The 14,229-nt window shown below is 42.5% G+C and overlaps 1 long non-coding RNA gene across 1 annotated transcript; it reads right to left on the bottom strand.

Moving 5' to 3' along the window:
* Positions 1 to 788: 788 nt before the first annotated feature.
* Positions 789 to 13,422, bottom strand: LOC108518135 (uncharacterized). The gene is made up of 3 exons (XR_001882300.1): positions 13,203 to 13,422; positions 9,563 to 9,651; positions 789 to 3,566 (listed from the first exon to the last, which is right to left on the bottom strand). It is a non-coding gene; the product is annotated as an uncharacterized LOC108518135 (long non-coding RNA).
* Between the last annotated feature and the right edge of the window lie 807 nt (positions 13,423 to 14,229).

Genomic DNA, 14,229 nt, shown 5'->3' with positions numbered 1-14,229 from the left:
TGTGAGGCCGCGTGCACAGCTCTCAGCGCTGGGCTACCAGGTGGCCCCCAGCGGGTCTGGCCCATTCTTCGGCAAGGTTCCCCCAGGCAGTAGGCTCTGGCACCGTCTTTAGCTGCTGGGGCACTTCTCTCCTCCCTACACAATCTGGATTTTCTCCTCCTTCTCTGACCACTTCTCGGGCTCCCCTCCCCTCTCCCACATCTCTGCCCCTGATGCTTTTTTCTCTTCCTGAGATGGTCCACTCCCGTGGGTCCAATTACTGCCTTTGATATTGCCTTTTTATTCCCATACCCAGGTCTGCAGCAGGGTCTCCCTTCAAGTCCCCAGAGCCCCAGCACATCATGTCCACATCCTTCAGGACATCATCTCCTCCCAGTCAGCCAGGACCTCAGACTCTGAAAGCTGACAATGCTATGTGTCACCTCAGAGCTGACACAGCTCCTCGTCTGAAGAACTCAGTCTCCTCAACCTGATAAAGGACATCTAGAAAAGGCCACGGCTAATGGGTTTTCACTCAATGCTGAAACACAAAATGCTTTCCCCAGAAGATCAGGAACAAGACAAGGATGTCTGTTCACACAGCTTCTGTTTGTTCAACATTGTACTAAAGAGGCCAGCCAGGACAATGAGGCAAGGAAATGAAGTAAAAGCCATCCATATTAGAAAGGAAGAAGTACAATTGTCTTCATTTGCAGATAACATGATCTTGTATATTGAAAATCCTAAGGAATTCACTAAAAAGGATTAAACTAATAAATGAGTTTAGCAAGTTTACAAGGATATGTGGTCAGTGTGCAAAACTCAGTTGTATTTCTATACAATAGCTATGAGCAAATCAAAAATGAAGTTAAGAAAACAATTCCAGTCTGGGTACAGTGGCTCACGCCTATAATCCCAGCACTTTGGGAGGCTGAGGCAGGTGGATCACTTGAGGTCAGGAGTTCGAGATCAGCCTGGCCAACACGGTGAAACCTTGTCTCTACTAAAAATACAAAAAATTAGCCGGGTGTGGTGGTTGGCACCTATAATCCCAGCTACTTGGGAGGCTGAGGCAGGGGAATCACTTGAACCAGGGAGTCAGAGGTTGCAGTGAGCTGAGATCACACCACTGCACTCCAGCCTTGGTGACAGAGCAAAACTTTGTCTTAAAAAAAAAAAAATCCCATTTATATTAGCATCAGAAGGATACTTATGAATATACTTAACAAAAGATGTACAAAACTTATGCTCTGAAAACTACAAAATACTGTTGAAAACTAAAGAAGATCTAAATGAGTGGAAAGATATTCTATGTTTATAGATTGAAAAACTTAACATTATTAAGATAGCAATGCTCCCAGATTCCAAATTCAATGCAATCCCTATCAAAATTCTGACTACAGCAATGGACAAGTTGCTTTTAAAATGCGTGTGAAAATTCAAGAAAACGCAAATAGCCAAAGCAGTCTTGAAAGAGTTGGATAATTCATGCTTCCCAATTTTAAAACCTGCTACAAAATGAAAGTAATCAAAACAGTGTGGTATGGGCATAAGGACAGATCTATACATCAACAGAATGGAACTGAGAGCCCAGAAATTAACCCATATATCTATGGCCAGTTGATTTTTAGCAAGAGTGCCAACCTCTTTCAATGGAAAAAGAATAGTCCCCTCAGCAAATAATGTGGGGACAACTGAATTTCCACATGCAAAAGAATGAAGTTGGATCCATATTTCACACTGTATAAAAAAACTAACCCAAAATGGATCAATGACCTATAAATAAGAGCTAAAACTATAACTCACAGAAGAAAACATAGTGATAAATCCTTATGACCCCGGATTTGGCACTGCATTTTTAGATTGACACCAAAAGCAAGATCAACTAAAGAAAAAATGGATAAACTGGCCATCAGAATTAAAAACTTTGGGGCTTCAAAAGACACTATCAAAACAGTGAAAAGACAACCCAAAGAATGGGAAAAAATTGTTTGCAAATTATAAACACAGTAAGTTGCTTGTATCTAGAATACATAAAGAACAATTACAACTCTAGAATAAAAAGACAAATAGCCCAATTAAAAAATGAGCAATGAATCTGAATAGATATTTCTTTAAAAAAGATATACAAATAGCCAATAAGCACATAAAGAGGTCCCGAATATTATTAGCCATGGGAGAAATGCAAATCAAAACCATAATGAGATATCACTTCATGTCCACTAAGATAGCTTTAATTAAAAAGTCAGATGAGGCCGGGCACGGTGGCTCATGCCTGTAATCCCAGCACTTTGGGAGGCTGAGGCGGGTGGATCACAAGGTCAAGAGATCAAGACCATCTTGATGAACATGGTGAAATCCCGTCTCTGCTAAAAATACAAACATTAGCTGGGCATGGTGGCAAGTACCTGGAGTCCCAGCTACTTGGGAGGCTGAGGCCGGAGAATCGCTTGAACCTGGGAGGCAGAGGTTGCAGTGAGCTGAGATCACACCACTGCACTCCAGCCTGGGAGTGAGACTCCGTCTCAAAAAAAAAAAAACAAAGTCAAATGATTTAAAAAGTTGAAGAAAATGTGGAGAAACTGGAACCCTTATACATTGCTGGTGGGGAGGTACAATGTTGTAGCCACTTTGAAAAACAGTCTGGATGTTCCTCAAATGGTTATAAAGTTACTATGTGACTCAATTCCACTTCTAGGCATATGCCCAAGAGAAATGAAAACACATGTCCCCACAAAAGCTTGTACATGAATGTTCATGGCAACATTATTCCTGACAGCCAAAAACATGGAAACCAACCCAAATGTCCACCAACTGATGAACAGATAAATAAAATGTAGTATATCCATACAATGGAATGTGATTTGGTCATAAAAAGAATGAGGAACTGATATAACCTGGATGTACCTTGACAGCGTTACACAAAGTGAAAGAAGCGTCGTATATTGCATGATTCAGTTTATATGAAATGTCTAGGACAGGCAAATCTATGGATACAAAAAGGAGATTAATGGTTGCCTGGGGCTGGGGAGATAGAGGAATTAGGGTGACAGCTAAGGGGTGCTGGGGTATTTTGAGTAAATGAAGAAGTTCTATAATTAATTGCAGTGATGAATCCTCAGCTCTGTAAATATACAAAAATCCATTGAATTGTACCCTTTAGATGGATGCATTCTCTGGGATGTGAATTATATCTCAATAAACCTATTTTAAAATGTTGTTCAAGTTTTCTTCATCCTTCTGAAGACACTAAAGCTGTTGGCTCTGTGGCCTCCTCAAAACCCATGACATCTCTTTGTGACCATTTGGGTGCTGCAGGTCAGGAATCAGTGATGTTCAACCTCCTTTGCTGAAGCCACCCTCCAGTTCCAGCTGAAGCCAACTTCCGTGACACGCATCCCACCTCACCCCACCCAGCATGGATCCAGCTGTCCTTTCTGCTGCTTGACCAGGCTCCACTTCCAAAAAGCATCTTGGAACCTCAAAGATTACACGCCAGCAATCCTCAGCTGCCAGGGAAGACATTGGAAGTGTCTTCCAATCTGGTCAGCTGCTGCTGCTCACTCTGAGGCTGGATGGACACTCCTCTGCAGACTCAAGGAAGTGCAAAAGTCAGTGAAGGGGACATCATCTCCTTGACCCAAAGAAAGGCTCCATGCAGCTACCTGCATAGGCCCCTGCAAGGCCAGAGGGAAGACTCTGATGGCTCTTCGGGACCATCCTGTGAGATACCCTCCCACTTCCTCACTTTCCTGGCTACAGAAATCTCCTGTTACCAGGTGTGAGGGTTAATACTGAGTGTCAACTTGATTGGATTGAGAGATACAAAGTATTGATCCTGGGTGTGTCTGTGAGGGTGTTGCCAAAGGGGATTAACATTTGGGTCAGTGAGCTGCGAAAGGCAGACCCACCCTTAATCTGGTGGCCACAATCTAATCAGCTGCCAGGGAATATAAAGCATACAGAAAAATGTGGAAAGGTGAGCCGGGCCTAGCCTCCCAGTCTACGTCTTTCTCTCGTGCTGGATGCTTCCTGCCCTCAAACATCAGACTCCAAGTTCTTCAGTTTTGGGACTCAAACTGGCTCTCCTTGATCCTCAGCTTGCAGACAGACTATTGTGGGATCTTGTGATCCTGTGAGTTAATACTTAACACACTCATATATATATATATATATTAAACAATTAGTTCTGTCCCTCTAAGAGAACCCTGACTAATACACCAGGCCTCCAAATGGTTACCGAGGCTAGCTGGCTGTGCCCTGGAGGCTGCGTCCCTATAACCTCAGAACTTCCTTCTTCACATGTCCTGGAGCCCAGTCATAAAGAGAGGGAGAGAAGTTTGCAATGGACAGCTGTGCACAGAGAGGCTGACCCGCCCTGCCTGGAAGGAAATCACCAGCGGAAGCAGATTTGCCTGAAGCCAGTGGAGCTTAAACTCCAGGGCACTCACGTGTACGTGCCCTTTTCAATTCTATTGTGATTTGACACCATACTTTGTATGATTTCAATTCCTTTACATTTGTTAAAGTGTGTTTTATTGCCCAGAAGTGTTCTCTCTTGATGTCTTCATTTGCTCAGGCTGCTAAAACAAAATACCATACACCAGGTAGCTTAAACAACAAAAATGTATTTTCTCACAGTTCTGGAGATTGGAATTCCAAGATCAAAGTGCCAGCCAGGTTGGCGTCTGGTGAGGGCCCTTCCCTTGGGTTGCAGACAGCCACTTTCTTGCTTTGTGGTCACACGACCAATGTGGAGAGGGAGGGAGGAAGGGACAGAGAGAAGCACAGGAGAATGCAAGCGCTCCTTGCTTATAATCCAGCGGAGAGCCATGGCTCACACCTATAATCCCAGCACTTTGGGAAGCCTAGACAGGTGGATCATCTGATCCCAGGTGTTCAGGATCACCCTGGACAACATGGTGAAAACCTGTCTGTATAAAAAATACAAAAATTAACTGGGCGCGGTGGTGCACGCCTGTAGTCCCAGCTTCTCGGGAGGCTGAGGTAGAAGAATCACTTGAGCTGTGGATGCTGAGGTTGCAGTGAGCTGAGATCTCATCCCTGTACTCCAGCCTGGGCAACAGAGTGAGATCCTGTCTCAAAAGAAAAAAAAAACACATCAATCCTATTGGGTGGGGTCTCCCCTCTTAAGACCTCATTTAACTTTAATTACATCCTTCAAGACCCCATCTCCAAATACAGTCACATGGGTGGTGAGGGCTTCAACCTATGAATTTTGGAGGGACAGAAACATTCAATATCAAACACTTGCTGACTTTTTCACGTGAGCTTGTGTAGACTGTATATTCTTGCTGTTGTTAGATGAAGTATTCTGTAAATGTCAATTTAATCCAGACAATTGATGCGGCTGTTCAGGTAAACTATGTAATTACCGATTTTCCACCTTCTGGGGCTGTCAATTACTGATAGAGGGGTATTGGCCTCTCCAAATATAATAGTGGATTTGTCTGTTTCTCCTTGCGGTTCTATCAGTTTTTGCCTCAGATAGTATGAGGTGCCTACACATTAAAGATTGCTATGTTTTCTTAGAAAATTGATGTCTTTATCGTTACGTATTTTTTTATTATTATTATTATTATACTTTAAGTTCTAGGGTACATGTGCACAACATGCAGGTTTGTTACATATGTATACATGTGCCATGTTGGTGTGTTGCACCCATTAACTTGTCATTTACATTAGGTATATCTCCTAATGCTATCCCTCCCCCCTCCCCCCACCCCCTAATAGGCCCCAGTGTGTGATGTTCCCACGAATTAAGAGACTGTCAGAGTGGCTAAAACAAAGCAAGACTCCAACTACATGTTAAGAGCAATCTTCTTTAAATATAAAGACCCAGATAGATTCAAAGTAAAGGAATGGAGAAAGATTAACTATGCTGTCACTAATGAGGTAGAAGAATACATAATGATACTCATTATGTATTCTTTATCCCTGACAGCTTTCCTTGTTCTGAATCTGCTTTGCCTGAAATTCACATAGCGGCTCTAGGTCTCTTTTGACTAGTGACAGCATAGTTTATCTTTCTCCATTCCTTTACTTTGAATCTATCTGGGTCTTTACATTTAAAGATTGCTCTGAACATATAGTTGGGGGCTTGCTTTGTTTTATCCACTCTGACAGTCTCTTTTAATTCATGTATTTAGGCCGGGCGCGGTGGCTCAAGCCTGTAATCCCAGCACTTTGGGAGGCCGAGACGGGCGGATCACAAGGTCAGGAGATCGAGACCACCCTGGCTAATACGGTGAAACCCCGTCTCTACTAAAGAATACAAAAAACTAGCCGAGAGACGAGGTGGGCGCCTGTAGTCCCAGCTACTCGGGAGGCGGAGGCAGGAGAATGGCGTAAACCCGGGAGGCGGAGCTTGCAGTGAGCTGAGATCCGGCCACCGCACTCCAGCCTGGGCGACAGAGCCAGAGCCAGACTCCGTCTCAAAAAAAAAAAAAAAAAAAAAAAAAAAAAAAAATTCATGTATTTAGACCATTCGCATTTAGTGATTGTTGATATAGTTAGGTTGACATTCTAACATCTTTGCAGCTGTTTTTTATTTGTTGCACTTGTTCTTACTTCCTTTACAAAATTTTCTGTCTTTTTCTGCCTTGTCTGGTTTTAATTAAGCATTTTATATGATTCTGTTTTCTTTCTTGTAGCATATCAATTATGTCTTCTTTAAATTTTATAAAAGTTGCCCTAGAGTTTTCCATATACATTTACAACTAATATAAGTCCATTTATAAGAAGACTGTTCCCAATTCCTCCCTCCTGTACTTATAATGCAACTAGCATTCATTTCATTTATCCATATTCTATAATTACCCAACACATTGTTGCTATTATTACTTTGAACAAAGTAATAATCTATCAAAGTAATTAAAAATAAGACAAAGATTTTATTTTACATGTATTCCTTTTTTTTTTTTTTTTTTGTCTACAGTCAGCCAATCTAAACTTATTCCTTTTCTGACATTCTCCATTTCTTTAGATCCAAATTTCTGGCCCTATTTCATTTTCCTTTTCTCTGAAAATTTTATTTTAACATTTCTTGAAAGGTAGGTCTAACAGCTACAAATACCCTTTGACTGGGAGCAAATCTTATTTCTCCTTCACTTTTGAAGAATAATTTCATTAGCTACAGAACGTAATGGTTGTTTGTTTCTTTCAACACTTTAAATATCTTCATTTTCAACAAGCATCTTAGAACCTCAAAATTGACACATAAAATTAATTACAGGTTCTAATGGAAAAAGTAAAAAACATACAAGAATAGATGGGTAATATAAGCAGAGAGATGAGAAATCAGAAATCTAGGAAAGAATCAAAAGGAAATGATAGAAATCAAAAGTATGGTAGGATGTGAGGCTGGCTAAGTGGGTGTCCGCTTCCTCCCTCACCACTTCACATGTGTTCCTCTTAAGCTGTGTGCTCGGTCGAAGAGGACAACTTTCCCTGATAGAGGAGGACTGCTCTTCAGTACAGGCATGCAAATAACTCCCTTTGGGAGGTGATTAGGTCCTAACAGTGGAGCTCTGCTGATTGGGGTTCATGCCTTTTTCAAAGATGCCCCAGAGAGCTAGCTTGTTCCTTCTACCAGATGAGAACACAGCAAGAAGACATTGTCTCTGAACCAGTCAAGGAGGGCCTCGCCAGACACTGAAACTGCAGTGCCTTGATCTTGAACTTCACAGCCTCCAAAACTGTGAAAAATAAATATTTGCTGTTTATAAGCCACCTAATCTATGGTATTTTGTTATAGCAATCTGAACAGACTAAGACACATTGCAATTCTCAAATCCATCAACACAGTGAAACAGGTATCATTCCCATTTTACAGATGAGGCAACAGAGGCTCAGAGAGGTGGCATCACTTCCCTAAGATCACACAGATGCTAAGCCACGGAGCAGGGATTTGAATCAATGCTGCCCCTTCATGTCATGCAACTGTGCACAGACATTCCCTACCTGACCTGAGATTAGGACTATGGAGACTCACCCACCCCAGAAGCTCAGAAGCTCAAGCTGGCCCTGGTCAGGGGATTGGCTATGCAGAAATCGGGAAACCATTGGAAGGGGACTTCCGGTCACAGGCCTTGACCATGCAGCAATTGGAACAGGCAGTCTGAAGAGATCCTGTTACTTCTAAGGAGATCCAAGTCTCCCAAGCCAAAAAGTTGTTAGACCCAGGCTGGTGTTCACTGCCAGAGCTCTAGTGTGAGTATTCAGGTGGTCACTTAAGAATTCTGAACTTCCATGGTAAATACAATGTTACGTGTTTTTTGCCACATTAAATAATAATAATAATAATAACCCTGAATGTCATTGGAGCATTGTTGAGAAATAGCAAAAACACTGGAAATTACCTAAATATTCAACAATAATAGCCAACAGTCACTGTGTTCTTGCTATGTGCCAGCGAGTAGTCTAAGCACTTTATGTACATTATTTAATAACATCCTAAAATAAGGTAAGTACTATTATTATATCCATTTTACCAATGAGAAAACTGAGGCAGGCACAGGGAGGTTAGGCTATTACCCCAAGGTCACACAGCTAATGAGTGGTAGACAGCCTGTGCAGGTGGGCTCTAGAAGCTGTTACACTAAACCCAGTTTTGGTTGTTTCCACAGTTGATTATAGTTTGCACCTTGATTTTTTTCTTAAATTTCCCCAGTTGCAACTGTTTACATTTTTGTCATATATAAAGTGAAAGAAATCCAGTTATAGAATAATACATGTAGTATTATCTGGGTAGGGAGCATGGCTATCTTACAGTACTTAGCATATGACATAGCTATGATCTATGATCAAGCAATCTCACTCCTGGGTATATACTTTTATCCTGGGGAATTCATATACAGCTCTAAAAAGACCACGTTTAAGAATATTTATCAGCCGGGCGAGGCTCACACCTGTAATCCCAGCACTTTAGGAGGCTGAGGCGGGAGGATCACAATATCAGGAGTCCAAGACCAGCTAGATCAACATGGTGAAACCCCATCTCTACTAAAAATACAAAAATTAGCTGGGAGTGGTGGCACACGCCTGTAATTCCAGCTACTTGGGAGGGTGAGGCAGGAGAATTGCTTGAACCCGGGAGGCAGAGGTTGTAGTGAACTGAGATTGTGCCATTGCACTCCAGCCTGGGCGTCAGAGCGAGACTGTCTCAAAAAAAAAAAAAAAAAAAAAAAAAAATTATCACAGCATGTTGGGCGGCAATCTGAATGAGCAATCCCTCGGAGAGGGGGAGGTACAATGTGGCCGACGCATGCTCCATAGTACTATGTGGCAGTCAGAAGCAACCAACCTGGTGTCTACAGTGCAAGGTGGACCTATCTTAAAATCAAACAGCTGAGAGCAACAAGCAAACAGAGAATGAGATCTGTATCAATCAGCATCCAATCAGCAGAGTGGAAACGGTGGCAAACATTTTAAATAGAGAGATTCAATGCAAAGCATTAGTGACAGAGGTGTTAGAATTGCTGTAAGAACATAAGACTACCTACATATTTCTACCTACAGGAAGCAAAAGGGAAAATGGTATTACCGAGGGGCCCATACTCACCAGCTGCTGCTGCTGTTGCTGCCACCACTGCTACCGTTGCTGCTTGGGAGAGGTGCTGCCAGATGTCTCCTCCCCACTGTTAGCAGAACCTAACAGGCAGAAAGACAAGGGAGTGTTGGAATATAGTTTTCAGATTTCCAGTCCCAGCAGTAGAGAGGATGGCAGAGACGGTGAGAGACAATAGACACGACCCAGCGCACTCCACCAAATAGTTCCCATGTCACCCATGTTTAAACTTCCATGTGACAACACTGACTACAACCCACGCTCTGCCTAGCAGGACACAGCCACTACTTGCCTAGATGAAGACATACTCATCCTCTCCACGAAAAATTCGACACGAAGGTCACTGCTTCCATCTCTGGGCTGCGTTAATTCCTCATCTAGTTCAGTCACCAGTCCCACTGGAACTTTCTGCTGTTACCTAAAATCTATACTGTAATGCTAAATGCCACCAACTTTTAAAATGTAAATGATTGGGAGAAAGACAGTGAGGGAAAATGGTGAATGTATTTCACAAGGAAGAAAATAATGCATAGCTCTCACAGTTCACATCTGTAACTGGTCATACGTGGATATCAGAATTTCTGTGTTTGTAAGGACACACACCTGTGGCCGTACTTTGGGGTTCAACTCCAGCCAGCCAGGATCGGCCCACATCTTCTGTTGAGAACCAAAGTGGCTGAGCAAGTGGGAGTGCTGACCAGACAGCATTCACTGGAGTATGTTGGGAAAGTGTTAGCCCTTCTCCAGGGACCTTAGTTGCAGACCCTAGAAACCAAGACCCAAACATCCTCTGACACTGTGGTTAAGAGTGCAGCCTCCGGAGTCAAAGAGCCAAGCTGCACTCCAACTTGCACTACTTCCTAGACGCGAGGCCTTGAGCAAGTTACTAACCTCCCAGTGCTTCTCATCGGTAATGGAAGATAAAATGAGAGTATTACACTATACAAACATTAGCTATTTGTATTAATATCTGTCATTGTGAATTGTTTTGTTTTTTATTTTAAGTTTTGAGGGCAGTCCAGAAAGGACTACTTACAGTAGCTTGGGTTTTAAATTAATGTTCCATTAAAATGAAATAACCTAGTTATCCTTAGCTGTTATGCTCGGTCTACAAATCTTGTTATTCTGTTTATAAATGGGGCAAAATAAATACAGCAACCTTCAATTTTCTTTGATTAATGAGCTATTAACTCAACTTGAAGACACTAAGTTCCCTTAATAATCATTTGTAAATTTAATTAATTAAATTCTCTTAAACACTGTGAACTGCATTATAAATGTAATATATTACATTTCTTTTGTAAGCACTTCAGTTGCCTAACAGAGCAAAATATCTTCAGATAATAAATTCCAAATAAATACCAAATAATGCCAATAATAAATACTAAAGCAAAACGGCCTTAACAAGCAAAATATCTTCAAATAATAAATTCTTATAAATCTAAGAAAGAAAATGTTATTAAAATAGTGAAGCATCAGTTTTCCTTGAAATCCCAATAATATTCACAAAAATAAGGTCAATTTTTTCCCTTTACAACTTAAAGTCACAAGTCTAAATTCTTAAAAAAATTTTTTTTTTAAGTTTTAGATTCAGGGAGTACGTGTACTTGAGTTACATGGGTATTATATGTGTAAGAGTGGAGACTGGGTTCCAATGTACTCATCATTCAGATATTGAACTTTATATGCAATAGGTCATTCTTCAACCCTTCTCCCCACTTCAGCCCTTCTCCTTTCTCCCAGCCCCCTCCCCATTTTTGGGGTCCTCAGTGTCTATTATCTCCATCTTTACACCCATGTGTACCCATTGTCTAGTTCCTACTTACAAGTAAGAACATGAGGTTTTTTATTTTCTGCTTCTGAGTTAGTTCACTTAGGATAATGGTCTCCAGCTCCATCCATGGTGCTGCAAAGGACATGATCTGGTTCATTTTTGTGGCTGCATAGTATTTCACGGGGTATACAAACCACATTTTCTTTATCCAATCAACAATTGGTGGACACTTAGGTTGGTTCCAGGACAAGTCTAAATTCTAGTACATATTTAAAACTGGAGGCAACAGGCTAATCTGTCGGTCTTTAATGTTAGATTCTTTAGACTATTACAGTATTTTAAAGAAACAAACATACACAGATTACTCCTAAACTTAGCATGAAAGTTTTGCTTCTAAAGGCTTACCTATACAGCCAACAGACACATGAAAAAATGCTCATCATCCATCAGAAAATGCAAAATCAAAACCCACAATGAGATACCATCTCACACCAGTTAGAACGGCAATCATTAAAAATCAGGAAACAACAGGTGTTGGAGAGGACTGTGGAGAAATAGGAACACTTTTACACTGTTGTTGGGATTGTAAACTAGTCAACCATTATGGAAAACAGTATGGCAATTCCTCAAGGGACTAGAACTAGATGATACCATATGACCCAGCACATCCCACTACTGGGTATGATACCCAAAGGATTATAAATTATTCTTACTACAAAGACACATGCACCACGTATGTTTTATTGGGCACCTATCACAATAGCAAAGACTTGAATCAAACCCAAATGTCCATCATATGTGACAGACTGGATTAAGAAAATGTGGCACATATACCACCATGGAATACTACTGCAGCCATAAAAAAGGATGAGTTTGCGTCCTTTGTAGGGGACATGGATGCAGCTGGAAACCATCATTCTTAGCAAACTATCACAAGAAGAGAAAACCAAACACCGCATGTTCTCCCACTCATAGGTGGGAACTGAACAATGAGATCACTTGGACTCGGGAATGGGAACATTCACACACTGGGGCATATCATGCGGGGAGGGGGAGGGGGGAGGGATTGCATCGGCGCGGTTATACATGATTATAAATGATGAATTGATTGGGTTGCTGAACAAGTTGATGGTGCAGCACACCAATGGCACAAAATACATATGTAACAAACCTGCACGTTATGCACATGTACCCTAGAACTTAAAGTATAATTAAAAAAAAAAAAGTAGAAAAAAAAAAAGGCTTACCTTATTTCACTATCTTCATGTTTAAACTCAAGCTTTCCCAGGTTAGAAAAGGGCTCTCGAAGCAGCAGATGCACCATCTCTAGCAGGACGAGGGTGCCACCCTTGGGTAATGGGTGACACTGGGCTGACAGTTTTATTGCCACAAGTGCCTTTTTTGCGGGGGCGGGGGGAGCTTAGTGTCTTCAAGTTGAGTTAATAGCTCGTTAAAGAAAATTAAAGGTCACTTTTTATTTTGCCCTATTTATAAACAGAATAACAAGATTTGAGGACTGAATATAACAGCTAAGGATAACTAGGTCTCTAATTTAGGTATCTAACCAAATCTCTTGGTTAGAGATTCAAAACTGAGGACTGCAGATCTGGCTGCTGCAGAGTCCAAAGGGCCACAGTTGGACCTGCCAGGCTCTTTTTATAGTTGTGATGACAACAAGTCACCCCAAGTTCATTCTTCTCAGATAGGATTGGCTTTGCATCCGGGCTCCTGGGCATTTAGCCCCTTCCCCAATTTTCCATAACCTTCTTTTAACTTTCACTGCTTCAGGTGGGGAGTGGCATGCCACATTCCTCACATCCAAGCCCTTGCCCCAAGTTTCTGCAAATGGAGTCAACCAACCTGCTCCCTGTCTGAGCCGTGTCTTGTTGGTTTCAGTTGCAGCACGCAGGGCTCTCCAAGGACACAGCGCTTTGCCACGGGCACGTGTGGCTACCCAGCACAGAGTTTAGAGGGGCACGAACTTTTCCTGAAATAATCATTTGTCTTTTGTTTTTGACATATTTTCCTTCCCTGTTCAGCCAACCTTTCCTGCTTTTATTTTCTGGAATCTGGAGCAATTGAAGGTTGTTAGGCTGGGGGTTGGGGAGGGGAGGAAAAGGTTTGAGGAAGGTTTTGAGAGAACTCCATGGCTGGGAGCAGCAGTGCCTGCTGAGGTGGGGGTGGGGAGACAGGACCTCAGGTGGCATGGCCAAGCTGTAGGGGACCTCAGGGGAGTGAGTGGCATGGCCTCAGCACCAGGCTGCCAAACTGGGCAAGGAGGCAGCACAGCCCCCAAGGCTTGAACACGAAGCTCTCATAGTGGCCCTGACGCACTTAACATTTAAACACTACCCCCTCACACCCATTTTCTGGCATCACTTTAGACTCCCTGGCTGTTGCACAGGCCTAGGGAGGAGCAGCACCCACTCCCACCTCCAAAAGCAAGTCAGAATGAAGTTTTCTGCAGCCCAGCCAGAGGCGGAGTCAGATCTAATTTACTTTTAATAAAATAAAGAAGGGTACTGTTTCCAGCATCCCTGAGTCCTGTTATATTTTGCATAAAATGATTCGGTCTAGGGTAGAAGGAAGGGCATTGCAGGATGGGTCTGGCTCCGCCATTTAATAGCTGTGGGACCCTGAGCAACTTTCTGCACTCCTCCTAGCCTGTTTTCTTATTTGGAAAATGGGAATGAGTTTCCCACCTACCAGGGTCCCTCCTGCCCCTGAGCCCCGGCTGCTTGAAGTGGAGGCGCTGTTCACGCCGGTGTGAGGATCAGCCTGTACCGCCGATGCCAGCCCAGCCTGGCCAGCAGAGGGCGCTGCCACGCCATGCAGACTGTTTCTGCTCAAAGTCCACCAGCTCTCCCGGCGGTACAGTACCAGCAGC

Source organism: Rhinopithecus bieti, unplaced genomic scaffold, assembly GCF_001698545.2.
Source record: "Rhinopithecus bieti isolate Rb0 unplaced genomic scaffold, ASM169854v2 scaffold_44368, whole genome shotgun sequence".
Classification (NCBI taxonomy): Eukaryota; Metazoa; Chordata; class Mammalia; order Primates; family Cercopithecidae; genus Rhinopithecus; species Rhinopithecus bieti.
The sequence above is the reverse complement of the archived record's forward strand: the minus strand, read 5'-3'. Positions and strand labels throughout refer to the sequence as shown.